Raw genomic sequence first — 13489 nt, 5'->3', positions numbered from 1 at the left:
GATTTGAAATACAAGATTTTTTAGAATCCTAAAAATTGGAATTTTTCTGGTGGACGATTCTGGAAAAATTGTAAAAATTTTCCAGGAAAATAGGCTGAAAGTAACTTCTAGAGATCGATTCTACAAGAAAATGCCTTTACCTGATTTCCAAAATAGGCGAAAAAGGGCCGAAATTTTGATAAGCTTATGAAAATTTGCCTAAAAATTGCTAAAAAACTGTGATATTTTCAAGTCTATTTTCTTAAAAAACCCTAAATGGCGCCAAAAATTTCATGAAGGGACCAAAATTTTGGAGAATTGAGATCTAAATTTTTAAAAATCCTAAAAATTGCAATTATTCATGAAGGTGATTCTGGAAAATTGGTAGGGATTTTCCGGGGAAATAAACTGAAAGTAACTTCTAGAGATCGAAATCTACAAGAAAATGTCTTCACCTAATTTCCAAAATGGTCGAAAAAGGGCCGAAATTTTCATAACTGCTTGAGCTAATGAAAAAGTTTCCTAAAAATTCCCAAAAATTTTGGTATTTTGAAATTCTCTTTTCTTAAAACATCCTAAGTGGAGCCAAAAATAACTCCTATAAGTCGGAATCTACAAGAAAATCTCTTTCGCTAATTTCCGAGAAGGTAGAAAATTTCATAAAGGGACCAAAATTTTCGAGATTTGAAATGCAAAATTTTTTAAAATCCTAAAAATTGCAATTTTTCTTGTGGACGATTCTGGAAAAATGGTAATAATTTTCCAGGGAAATAGACCGAAAGTAACTTCTATAGAACGAACTCTACAAGAAAATGTCTTCTCTTAATTTCCAAAATTGTCGAAAAAGGGCCGAAATTTTCATAAGAGCTTGAGTTTATGAAAAAGTTGCCTTAAAATTGCTAAAAAATTCTGGTATTTTCAAGTCTATTTTCTTAAAAAACCCTAAATGGAGCCAAAAATTTCATAAAGGGACTAAAATTTAGGAGATTTGAGACCCGAATTTTTAAAAATCCTAAAAATTGCAATTATTCATGAAGGCGATTCTGGAAAAAAGGTAGGGATTTTCCGGGGAAATAAACTGAAAGTAACTTCTAGAAATCGAAATCTACAAGAAAATGTCTTCACCTAATTTCCAAAATGGTCGAAAAAGGGCCGAAATTTTCATAAGAGCTTGAGCTTATGAAAAAATTGCCTAAAAATTGCAAAAGAATTCTGGTATTTTCAAGTCTATTTTCTTAAAAAACCCTAAATGGAACCAAAAATTTCATAAAGGGACCAAAATTTTGGTTTCGGTTCCCGAGGGTTCATGCGTGACGTCATCGCGGTAATTTTTACACATTAAACAAGTTTCAATTAAGTACGCCATAAATGTGTAATTTTTTCCTGTCACATCGTCTAACAACCTCTAGCTCTGGACGCAAAAAACAAAAACAAAACACGACTTATTTGCTATTTTCTCACAGCAAAGAGAAAAGCAGAAATTCCACTTTAATAATCCTCTTTTATTTACTTCCATAAGTGGATATTTATCTTGTCGAGCTGATAACTTTTTCCGTCCACTCTAAACCGAGAAATCCTCGGAACACGCCTTATCTCCGCACCGTCCATTGTTCGCACTTCCCCTTCGCACCAAAGCCGAGTAAAAAATTAAAATAATTTCAAGCAAAGCGAGCACCTAATTGAAATTACCTTTGACGCGAACCGACACTTCGCAGACTTAATTTAACACCTCACTTCCATAAAATCATCAAGTTTATTACCCCAATCTTCGTAATTATAAATTCCTGAAATTTTTGCAAACAGGTGCCGACGGGACGTGGGTTGCCGGTACGAGGTGAATCGAGTCTATTTGCGCGCCCGGAGGCGGCTAATCTAATTGCACAACATCCATCCAACAAAATAAATTTCTTGAGGGTTTGTTTTTGTCAAAAGAACAGGTAAACAAGAATAATGTAATACGCGTCTGAAATATTGAGCAGCGTGGGTGGTTTTATTTGTTTTGAGGTGATTGATGGGAGGCTGAGTTGAACAAAAAACGAAAAAAAAATTTGAGGTTCCACCGAGATTTGAACTCGGATCGCTGGATTCAAAGTCCAGAGTGCTAACCATTACACCATGGAACCTGTTGATTGGTCGCATCGTCAGTGTTTGTATTCAGGCTCACGCACGATGCTCCAAACTAAAATTGAAATTTGACACAAACAACTGAAATTTCTTGATTAAACGCCGCTCTCGAGAATGATTTTTATCTCGCCGCTGTTAACCGAAACGATTTCGACTTCATCTGCAGCCTCAACCCCATTACCCATTTGACAAGTTCTTGTGCAATCTCTTTTTACGGTCCGAAAAAACCCCATCTCGTTACGTCAAAACCAAATTAGTAACGGCGGTTGACGTCCTTTTTCCCCCTTAATTAAATTCGACAGAAAAATGTGGCGACCCGATTCAGCCTTCGAACTTTCCGAGTCGGCTAAGTGAAACCCGCTTCGGCGATTTTAACAGACGAAAACTTCATTTGGCGGCATTAATTACTGGAATTAAGAAACGCTCGTTCGTCAAATTAATCGGTGGCCATAAATTAGCACAGACACATCGCATCCCACTCGCTTATGATAAAACTCGAGCGTAATTATGTTATGGCGGCTTGATATGTCAGAGGTCGCGGAGAAAGTTCTGGTATGAACATAAATCACGCTTAAACAGACACATGACTTTTTTTATAGTGATTAACTAATTAAATAATGTGTTTTAAATATGATCAGAGTGTGTTGGAACGCGTATTGACTTTGGATTATTTTTCGCTGTTGCACAAACATGAGCTTTGACAACATTTTCAGGTAAAGAGTTTTTCCGGAGTTGAGGTCAAACTATCCATTCCTACCATTTTCCAGGAAGTTCCCGAGTAATTTGACAATTATTTTGATTTTTAAAAATGTCTTTCAAATCGAAGACTTACAACATTTTGTCCTGCCTTTTTATCTTAGCAAATGTTAGCCCCGCCCACCCGCCCTCTATTTTCTTAGAGAGTATATTATTTGCCACAATCAGTCTTATCTTAACTAGTACTACTATTGAAAAAAGACGACAAGAACACGGAATTGGAAGTTTCGAGTCAAGTTAAAGTTTTGCACACTCCTAATAACGAAACCAAGACGCACAAGTTTGTCAAAATTTTTCCCAAAGTGTATAGGTACGATAAAGTGACGCCTGAGACTAACGACGGTATTGCAAAAACGCAAAGTGTCGTAAACTACAACAGAAACCGCCAAAAACAATACACCAACGACTTTCCGAAAATGGTCGTCGATACGGACTTCATCGACAAGATCAACCACCGGCTTCCCCAAATCGAACAAGTTGTAACCAAGCCGAAGTACCCTTATTACAACGACCCTACCATCAACCCGTACTCGCCCCTTCGGTACGCCGAAGACTTGGACAACATCCCGAAGAAAACGGAAGACGAGTTGGTGTTTTATCACCAAGCGGACGAAATTCGGTGTTCCGGGGTCCAAACTGACGTGGATCCGATTCCCCAAAGGGTGAAAAACGCGGATAAAGATCCAGAGAATGTGGAAGAGGCGAAAGGCGTTCGAGAATTGGTGGAAATGCCACGTTTGAGGAATCTCCGGGAATAAAATAGACTGTGAACAGTGATCCGGACGTCAACGAAATTCCAGAAAAAGCATCTAAAATCTTTGGAATCTCTAGAATTTTTGGAATTTCTAAGATTTCTCAAATTTGTAGGTTCTCTAGGTTTTTTCAAAACTTCAGAATCTCTAGAACCGATCTACAATCTTTAGGAATACTAAAATCTTTGGAATCCCCGGAATTTCTATAATCCCTAGAATCTCCAAAATCGCTACAATCTTTAGAGTATCTAGAAATTTTAGAATCTCTAGAATGGCTGGAATCACTAGACTCCCAAACTTTTGCTATAGTTAGAACCTCTAGATTGTCTACAATCTCCAGAATTACTAGAATCTTCTAAATCTCTGGAATCTTCCGAATATTTAAACCAGTTTGAGGAATATCTGGAATATTTGGAACATTCGAAATCTTTTTAAAAATTCTGGAGAGCGTCTAGAGTTTTTGGAGATTCTAAAGTTTCTGAAAACTACTATTTCCTTAGAATCTCCAAAATCCCCAGAGCCTCCAGAACCTCTAAAATTGCTGGAACCACTAGACCCTAAAACTTTGGATTTCTTGAAGTCTCTAAAATCAGCATCTTCAGAATCTTCAGAACCTTAAGAATCTCCAAAATCTCTAGAATCTCCAAAAAAATCAAATCTCTGCATTTTTCGGGTTTTTTTCTATCTTTAGAATCTTTAAAAATCCCAGAATCTTCAGAATTTCGGGAGTATCTAAAATCTCTAGAATTTTTGGAATTCCCCGAATTTCTCAAATTTTTAGAATCTCTAGAATCTCTCGCATCTTCAGAATGTCTGGGACTACAGCAACCATTAGACTCTAAAACTTCTACAATCTCTAGAATCCCTAAATTCTCCACAATCTCTAGGAATAGTTGAATATTTGGAATATCTGGAATTTCAAGAGTCTCTAGACTCTCCAAAATCTTTAGAATCTTTAGAGTATCTAGAATTTTTAGAATCTCTAGAATGGCTAGAACCGCTAGAGTCCAAAGTTTGTACTAAATTATAAATCTCTAAATACTCCACAATCTCTAGAACTACTAGAATCTTCGAAATCTCTGGAATCTTCCAAAGCTTTAAACCATTTCGGGAATATTTGGAATGTTTGGAACATTCGAAATAGCGGTTCCTGCAATTTTAGAAATTCTAAATATTCTATTTTACAGGTTTTAGAGATTTTTGAGAATCAGGAGATTCTAAAGGTTCTGTAAATTCTACCATTCTAAAAATTCCAAAAGTTTTAGAGTCTTAACGATTCCAGAAATTGTAAAGATTCTTAAAATTCTGAGTTTTCTAACGGTTCTAGAAATTCAAAATTTTAGAGGTTCTAGAGATTCTGGAGATTCTAAAGTTTCTGAAAACTACTATTTTTTTAGAATTTCCAAAATCTCCAGAAACTCTACAATTTCTAAACCCTCTAGAATCTCTAGAATCTCTAGAACCACTAGAATCTGAAACTTTGGATTTCTTGAAATTTTTAGAATCCCTAGAATATTTAGCATCTCCAGAATCTCCCGAACCTCTAGAATCTTTAAAATCGTAAACATTTCCAGAATCTCTAGACCATTTAAAGTTTCGCGAATTTCTCGAACCTTAAGAATCTCCAAGATCTCTAGAATGTCCACAAACTCCAAATCTCTGCATTCTTCGGATTTTTTTGTATTTTTAGAATCTTTAGAAAGCCCAGGATCGTCAGATTCTCTAGAACTTTTGGAATTTCTTGAATTTCTCAAATTTTTAGAAACTTTAGAATCTTTCGAATCTTCAGAATGTCTAGGACTACTGAAACCGTTAGACTCTAAAACTTTTACAATCTCTAGAATCTCTAAATTCTCCACAATCTCTAGGAATACTTGAATATTTGGAATATTTGGAATTTCTAGAATCTCTAGATTCTCCAAAATCTTTAGAAAATTTCTAGAATCTCTAGAATGGCTTGAACCGCTAGAGTCCAAAGTTTGTACTAAATTAAAAATCTCTAAATACTCCACAATCTCTAGAACTACTAGAATCTTCGAAATCTCTGGTATCTTCCAAATCTTAAACCAGTTTCGGGAATATTCGGAACATTCCAAATCTTTTTAAAAATTTTGGAGATTTTAAATATTTAAAGGTTCAAAGCAATTCACAGTTCTGGGGTATACCGGTTCTTGCAATTCTAGAGATTCTAAACATCCTAGAGATTTTAAACTTTCTAGGTATTTCAAAGATGTTAAATATTCTAGAGATTCTAAAAATTCCAAAGATTCTAAGAATTCTAGAGATTCTTGAGAATCAGGAGATTCTAAAAATTCTATAAATTCTAAACAATCAACATTGGAGAGAATTTAGAGATTCTAGAGATAGTAAAAACTTTAGAGCCTAACGGTTTCAGCAGTCCTAGACATTCTGACCATTCAATAGATTCTAGAGATTCTAAATTTAGAAGTTCTAGAGATTCTGTAGATGCTAAAGATTCTGCTACTATTTCTTTAGAATCTCCAAAATCTGTAGCATTTCCAAAATCTCCAGAACATCTAGAATCTGTAAAACCTCTAGAATCTCTAGAATTGCTGGAACCACCAGACTCTAAGACTTTGGATTCCTTGAAATCTTTAGAATCTCTAGAATATTTAGCACCTCCAGAATCCTCAGAACCTCTAGAGAATTTCTAGCATTAAAACCTCTAGAATCTTTAAAATCTTTAACATTTCCAGAATCTCTTGAACCTCCAAAGAACCCAAATCTCTGCAATCTTCGGATTTTTTTTGAATTTGTAGAATCTTTAAAAACTCCAGAATCTTCAGAATCTCGAGAATATCTAAAACCTCTAGAATTTTTGGAATTTCTTCAATTTCTCAAATTTTTAAAATCTCTAAGATGTTAAATATTCAACAGATTCTAAAGATTCCAAAGATTCTGAAGTTTTCAAGGATTATAGATTTTAAAAATTCTAGGAATTCTACAGGTTCTAGAGATCCTTGAGAATCAGGAGATTCTAAAAATTCTATAAATTCTAAACTTTCAACATTGTAAAGAATTTAGAGATTCGAGAGATTGTACAAATTTTAGAGTCTAACAGTTTCAGCAGTCCTAGACATTTTGAAGATTCGAAAGATTCTAAAGATTGTAAATTTTAGAAGTTCTAGAGATTCTGTAGATGCTAAAGATTCTAGAGATTCTATAGTTTCTGAAAATTACTATTTCTTTATAATCTCCAAAATCTGTAGCATTTTCAAAATTTCCAGAACATCTAGAATTTCGAAAACCTCTAGAATCTCTAGAATTGCTGGAACCACTAGACTGTAAGACTTTAGATTCCTTGAAATCTTTAGAATCTCTAGAATATTTAGCACCTCCAGAATCCTCAGAACCTCTAGAGAATTTCTAGTTCTAGAACCTCTAGAATCTTTAAAATTTTTAACATTTCCAGAATCATTTGAATCTCCAAAAAATCCAAATCTCTGCAATCTTCGGATTTTTTTTGAATTTGTAGAATCTTTAAAAACTCCAGAATCTTCAGAATCTCGAGAATATCTAAAACCTCTAGAATTTTTAGAATCTCCAGAATTTTGGGAAATTCTCGAATTTCTCGAATTTTTAAAATCTCTAAAATGTTAAATATTCTACAGATTCTAAAAATTCCAATTATAGAGATTCTAAAGATTCTAGGAATTCTACAGGTTCTAGAGATTTTTGAGAATCAGAAGGTTCTAAAAATTCTATAAATTCTAAACAATCCAAAAATTCGAAGTTTTAGAATCTAACGATTCCAGCAATTGTAAAAGTTCTTAAAATTCTGAGTTTCTAGAAGTTCTAGAGATTCTAGATTTTAGAGATTCTAATGATTCTGAAGATTTTAAAGTTTCTGAAAACTACTACTTCTTTAGAATCTCCAAAATCTGTAGCATCCACAACATCTCCAGAACCTCTAGAATCTATAGAATTGCTGGCGCCATTAGCCTCGAAAATTTTAGATTTCATGAAAATTTTAGAATCTCTAGAATATTTAGCACCTCCAGACTCTTCACAATCTCTAGAATATTTAGAATTTCGCGAATTTCTCGAACCTTAAGAATCTCCAAAATCTCTAAATTCTCCAAAAAATCAAAATCTTTGGATCTCCGGATTTTTTTTTGAATGTTTAGAACTTCAGAATCTTCAAAATTTCGAGAATATCCTCTAGAATTTTAAAAATAATTAATTTTAATTATTTAATTTGAATTTCTCAAATTTTTAGAATCTCTAGAATCTTTGGAATCTTCAGAATGTCTAGGAATACTTGAATATTTGGAATATCTGCAATTTCTAGAATCTCTAGACTCTCCAAAATCTTTACAGTCTTTAAAGTATCCAGAATTTTTAGAATTTCTAGAATGGCTGGAATCGATAGACTCAAAATTTAGAACCTTTAAATACTCTACAATCTAGAAGATTCTCTGGAATCTTTGGAACCAATTTCTACCATTTTTGGAATATAATACTGCACTGAAACAAAATGAGAATGGAGCAGGGCGGGTGGGCGGGGCTAGTACTTGCTTGTAGCAAATGACGTACTCTTTAAGAAAATAGAGGGCGGGTGGGCGGGGCTAGTATTTGTTAAGATAAGACTGATTTTGGTAAATGACTGAACAATAAATATTAAGAGTAGTCACTGGAATGAGAAGGGGGTGGGTGAGCGGGGCTATAGTACGATTACGAGACTATTTAGTCTATTGTAAAAAAAAAATAAAGAACTATTATGTAGATAGTTTATAAATTGTTGTAAGCATATAATATAGGTTTTTTAAATAAGAAAAAAAGATGCGATGGCCGGGAATCGAACCCGGATCAACTGCTTGGAAGGCAACTATGCTGACCATTACACCACCATCGCACGTTTATTTGGTATAATCTTAGTACGTAATGCAAGAACCGTGGAAGCGGTGGAAGAAGCAGATTTCAGATTTTCAACATCAATGATTATAAGTACAAGATGTAATCACAGCAACTATTTCTCTCAATTTAACACCAATAGACTCCTCTTTGATCCATTAATAACCAGCACTAACTCCGAATTAGTCCACAATATTCACAAACCGTCTCAAAATATCCCTCTTACTGCACCAATTAACTTTATCCCACGTGCGTAAAGCTCATTTAAATCATCCCAATTACAACGCACCGTAGCTTAGCACGGCTTGTGTACGCTCCAGCTTTACGACAGTTGGAGCGTTTCACCAAAACTTTATATCTCTTCCAAATTGGGTCACGAAACGCAATCCGTAAACTTAAATTTCGAATTTGATCCTTCGACGACTCGGTAATTTGATTAACCTTTATGGAGTGCGTTTACGGCTTCGACGCAACCAAAAACCTCTTTTTCCGATGATTATTACCGCTCCCGCGCGAATTGTTCTGTTTTCGCGTAATTATTTAAATCCTAATTAAAAGTCCAAATCCGGGCGAAAGACGATATCGCGCGCCATTCGCAGAAGTGGTGAGACGGTTAGTGACTTGGAAACGGCGAAATGAAATCGCTAATCTCTTCATTAAATTAAATTGCGAATTTTGGAGATGCTTTGTCACGGTGTGAAGGTAACTAATTTAGGTGGAGTGTTAGAATAAATTTTTTTATTGGATCCGTGATCGCCGAAAATATTATCATCGTCTAAGTTGCTATACGAACACAAGAGTTTAACCGCCCCCATAAAAACATGATTAAACCTCCACCCCCACGCAGAGCCGTAAAATTATTACTGCGTCGCTTTTCATTAAAGCGACACGAAAAACGGACTTCTTCCACAATAACCCAAATGAGACTGTCACAGGCAGATGCACATGAAACTTGAGGACTTGTCAAAGCCGCGTTTACGCAAACGAAGCGATCAATCGCTGATAAACGGTAAACGGAACTTTGAACCCGTCAGAGCGCGATTATTTATTGTTGCGGAGTATCGCCATCTTGAACCGCAGCAATTAACTAATAACTTAATTATAAATCAACCCGGCTAATAAATCTCCGCTATAAACTTCCCCTAATTAATTAGCTCGTCTGCCAACCTAGATTACGTGTGTAGATAATTAAGCCACCGGAACTTGTGTCATCATGTATTCCCGGAAGAATTTTTCCCGAAAATGCATTCCCATTGTACGTTACAAACACAATTTTTTTTTGTAGTAAATTAAATCGCTTATTGAAGCATGAAAAATGTTAAAAAAGTCGTATTTCTCGTAAAATGCTTCTTACCTTTGACGCCTGGAAGAAAAGTTTCTGTTTCGCGGAAGTGCGCCCGGAGTTTCGCAGAACCGTCGCGCCGGAACGAAGGGTGATACTCTGCGAGCGCCGGAGTCCGGAGTCGACTGAGATTTACCGCCCACGCACTTGCCGGAGCGGCCGGAGTCGAAACACTCCGGAACGATACGACCTTCGGAAAACGTTTGCTTAGGCTAATTTTGGGTAAATACTGCCCAATTTGTGGCGGTCTTCAGGAAGTGAAAGGTACAAGATGGGTCGTTGCGAAGGGATTTAGGGAATTAGTCCCGATTAGGGGCTGAGATGAATGACTTTCTAAAAATAAACTTAAATCGTCTGCATACATTAAACGCTTGAATGTCACTTTGTTTATGATGTCGCTTACGTATATATTAAAGATGAGCGGTCTCAGCACTTAACCTTGTGCTACTCCACATCGTATTACATACTAAGAACGATTTTCTAAATACTATTCCACCAAAGCTGAAGAGAACCTGAAAGTCCTAGTTTTTCACGTTTTTTAACTAAACAATTATTTTTATATCGAAAGCTTTGAAGAAGTCTATCCAAAAAATCCTTAACAAAGCTATACTGATTAGGAGTAATTAGGTGGATATTTGAGGGTAAATAAAATAATGCACAATATGTTCAAAAAATTTACGATTAGCGCTTTTTTTAACAGTCTACGTTCCGACTCTACAAAAGAACATATAATTAACCCCGCCCACCCACCCGTCTCTACTTCAGTGATCTACTTTATCTAGTCTGAATGAAAGATGGGTCTTATGCTGAATAGAAATAAGATCGTTAGAATGAAAACCGGGTGGGTGGGTGGGGCTAGTATCTGCTAAAGTAAGACAGATTTTGATAAATAACTAAACAACATTAAGAGTAGTCATTGGAATAAGAAGGGGCTGGATGGGAGGGACCATAGCTTGCTTAAAAGTTTTCTCATCAGCCTACGTTCTATTAGGTACTTAGTTTCCATTTCCACTCTACAAAAGAACACATAATTAACCCCGCCCACCCACCCCACTCCATTTCAGGGATCCATTTTATCTACTCAGATTTAAATGTTGATCTTATACTAAACAGAAATGAATTCGTTAGAATGAGAACAGGGAGGGTTGGTGGGGTTAGTACTTGCTAAGATAAGATTGATTTTGGCAGATGACTTACCTTCTAAGAAAAGAGAGGGCGGGTGGGCGGGGCTAATATTTGCTAAGAGAGGACTAATTTTGGCAAATGCCAAACTCTGTAAGAAAATAGAGGGCGGATGGGCGGTGCTAAAATTTGCTATGATAAAATTGAACACTATTAAAAACAGTCACTGGAAGGAAAAAGGGGTGGGTGGAAAGAGCTATTGGTTGCTCAAAAAAGACTGTAGGAAAAAACTAAACTTAGCCCCGCCTACCCCTCCGTTTTTCCATCAAACTACGTTCTATTATTTTCCATTTCCACTCTACAAAAGAACACATAATTAACCCCGCCCACCCACCCCACTCCATTTCAGGGATTCATTTTATCTACTCACTTAAATGTCGACCTTATACTGAACAGAAATGAGTTCGTTAGAATGAGAACAGGGAGGGTGGGTGGGGTTAGTACTTGCTAAGATAAGATTGATTTTGGCAGATGACTTACTCACTAAGAAAATAGAGGGTGGGTGGGCGGGGCTAATATTTGCTAAGAGAAGACTAATTTTGGCAAATGCCAAACCCTGTAAAAAATAGAGGGCGGATGGGCGGTCCTAGAATCTGCTAAGATAAAACTGAACAGTATTAAGAACAGTCATTGGAATGAAAAAGGGGTGTTTGGAAGGAGCTATTGGTTGCTCAAAAAAGACTGTAGGAATAAACTAAACTTAGCCCCGCCTACCCATCCGTTTTTCCATCAGACTACGTTCTATTAGTTCTCAATTCCACTCTACAAAAGAACACATAATTAACCCCGCCCACCCACCCCACTCCATTTCAGGGATCTATTTTATCTACTCAGACTTAAATGTTGATCTTATACTGAACAGAAATGAATTCGTTAGAATGAGAACAGGGAGGGTGGCTGGGGTTAGTACTTGCTAAGGTAAGATTGATTTTGGCAGATGACTTACCCACTAAAAAAATAGAGGGTGGGTGGGCGGGGCTAATACTTACTACGAGAAGACTAATTTTGGCAAATGCCAAACCCTGTAAAAAATAGAGGGCGGATGGGCGGTCCTAGAATTTGCTAAGATAAAACTGAACAGTATTAAGAACAGTCATTGGAATGAAAAAGGGGTGTTTGGAAGGAGCTATTGGTTGCTTAAAATAGAATGTAGGAAAAAATTAAACTTAGCTCCGCCTACCCATCTGTTTTTCCATCAGCCTACATTCTATTAGTTTTTCATTTCCACGCTATAAAAAAACATATAATTAGCCCCGCCCACCCACCCCACTCCATTTCAGGGATCCACTTTATCTACTCAGACTTAAATGTTGATCTTATACTGAACAGAAATGAATTCGTTAGAATGAGAACAGGGAGGGTGGGTGGGGTTAGTACTTGCTAAGATAAGATTGATTTTGGCAGATGACTTACTCACTAAGAAAATAGAGGGTGGGTGGGCGGGGCTAATATTTGCTAAGAGAAGACTAATTTTGGCAAATGCCAAACCCTGTAAAAAAATGGAGGGCGGATGGGCGGTCCTAAAATTTGCTAAGATAAAACTGAACAGTATTAAGAACAGTCATTGGAATGAAAAAGGGGTGTTTGGAAGGAGCTATTGGTTGCTTAAAATAGAATGTAGGAAAAAATTAAACTTAGCTCCGCCTACCCATCTGTTTTTCCATCAGCCTACATTCTATTAGTTTTTCATTTCCACGCTATAAAAAAACATATAATTAGCCCCGCCCACCCACCCCACTCCATTTCAGGGATTCATTTTATCTACTCACTTAAATGTCGACCTTATACTGAACAGAAATTAGTTCGTTACAATGAGAACAGGGAGGGTGTGTGGGGTTAGTACTTACTAAGATAAGATTGATTTTGGCAGATGACTTACTCACTAAGAAAATAGAGGGTGGGTGGGCGGGGCTAATATTTGCTAAGAGAAGACTAATTTTGGCAAATGCCAAACCCTGTAAGAAAATAGAGGGCGGATGGGAGGTGCTAAAATTTGCTATGATAAAATTGAACACTATTAAAAACAGTCACTGGAAGGAAAAAGGGGTGGGTGGAAAGAGCTATTGGTTGCTCAAAAAAGACTGTAGGAAAAAACTAAACTTAGCCCCGCCTACCCCTCCGTTTTTCCATCAAACTACGTTCTATTATTTTCCATTTCCACTCTACAAAAGAACACATAATTAACCCCGCCCACCCACCCCACTCCATTTCAGGGATTCATTTTATCTACTCACTTAAATGTCGACCTTATACTGAACAGAAATGAGTTCGTTAGAATGAGAACAGGGAGGGTGGGTGGGGTTAGTACTTGCTAAGATAAGATTGATTTTGGCAGATGACTTACTCACTAAGAAAATAGAGGGTGGGTGGGCGGGGCTAATATTTGCTAAGAGAAGACTAATTTTGGCAAATGCCAAACCCTGTAAAAAATAGAGGGCGGATGGGCGGTCCTAGAATCTGCTAAGATAAAACTGAACAG

The 13489-nt window shown here is 36.5% G+C and overlaps 1 protein-coding gene and 2 non-coding genes across 4 annotated transcripts in view; all 3 read right to left on the bottom strand.

Annotated features, from left to right (window-relative positions):
* LOC135132064 (synaptotagmin-15-like) overlaps positions 1-9933 on the bottom strand; it is a 205920-nt gene extending 195987 nt beyond the window's left edge. For both annotated transcript variants that reach the window (XM_064059990.1, XM_064059991.1), the window contains exon 1: positions 9841-9933. The gene's annotated coding sequence lies outside the window, so the exon portion shown is untranslated. The remainder of the gene's footprint in view (positions 1-9840) is intronic.
* Positions 2031-2102, bottom strand: Trnaq-uug (transfer RNA glutamine (anticodon UUG)). The gene has a single exon. It is a non-coding gene; the product is annotated as a tRNA-Gln (tRNA).
* Trnag-ucc (transfer RNA glycine (anticodon UCC)) lies at positions 8416-8487 on the bottom strand. Its single transcript has one exon. It is a non-coding gene; the product is annotated as a tRNA-Gly (tRNA).
* Positions 9934-13489: the final 3556 nt, after the last annotated feature.

The sequence above is a fragment of the Zophobas morio genome, unplaced genomic scaffold (genome assembly GCF_036711695.1).
Source record: "Zophobas morio isolate AGI-343-1 ecotype UQ-CSIRO unplaced genomic scaffold, CSIRO_AGI_Zmor_V1 ptg000021l, whole genome shotgun sequence".
NCBI classification, from domain to species: Eukaryota; Metazoa; Arthropoda; class Insecta; order Coleoptera; family Tenebrionidae; genus Zophobas; species Zophobas morio.
This window is presented reverse-complemented; position numbering and strand designations above follow the sequence as displayed.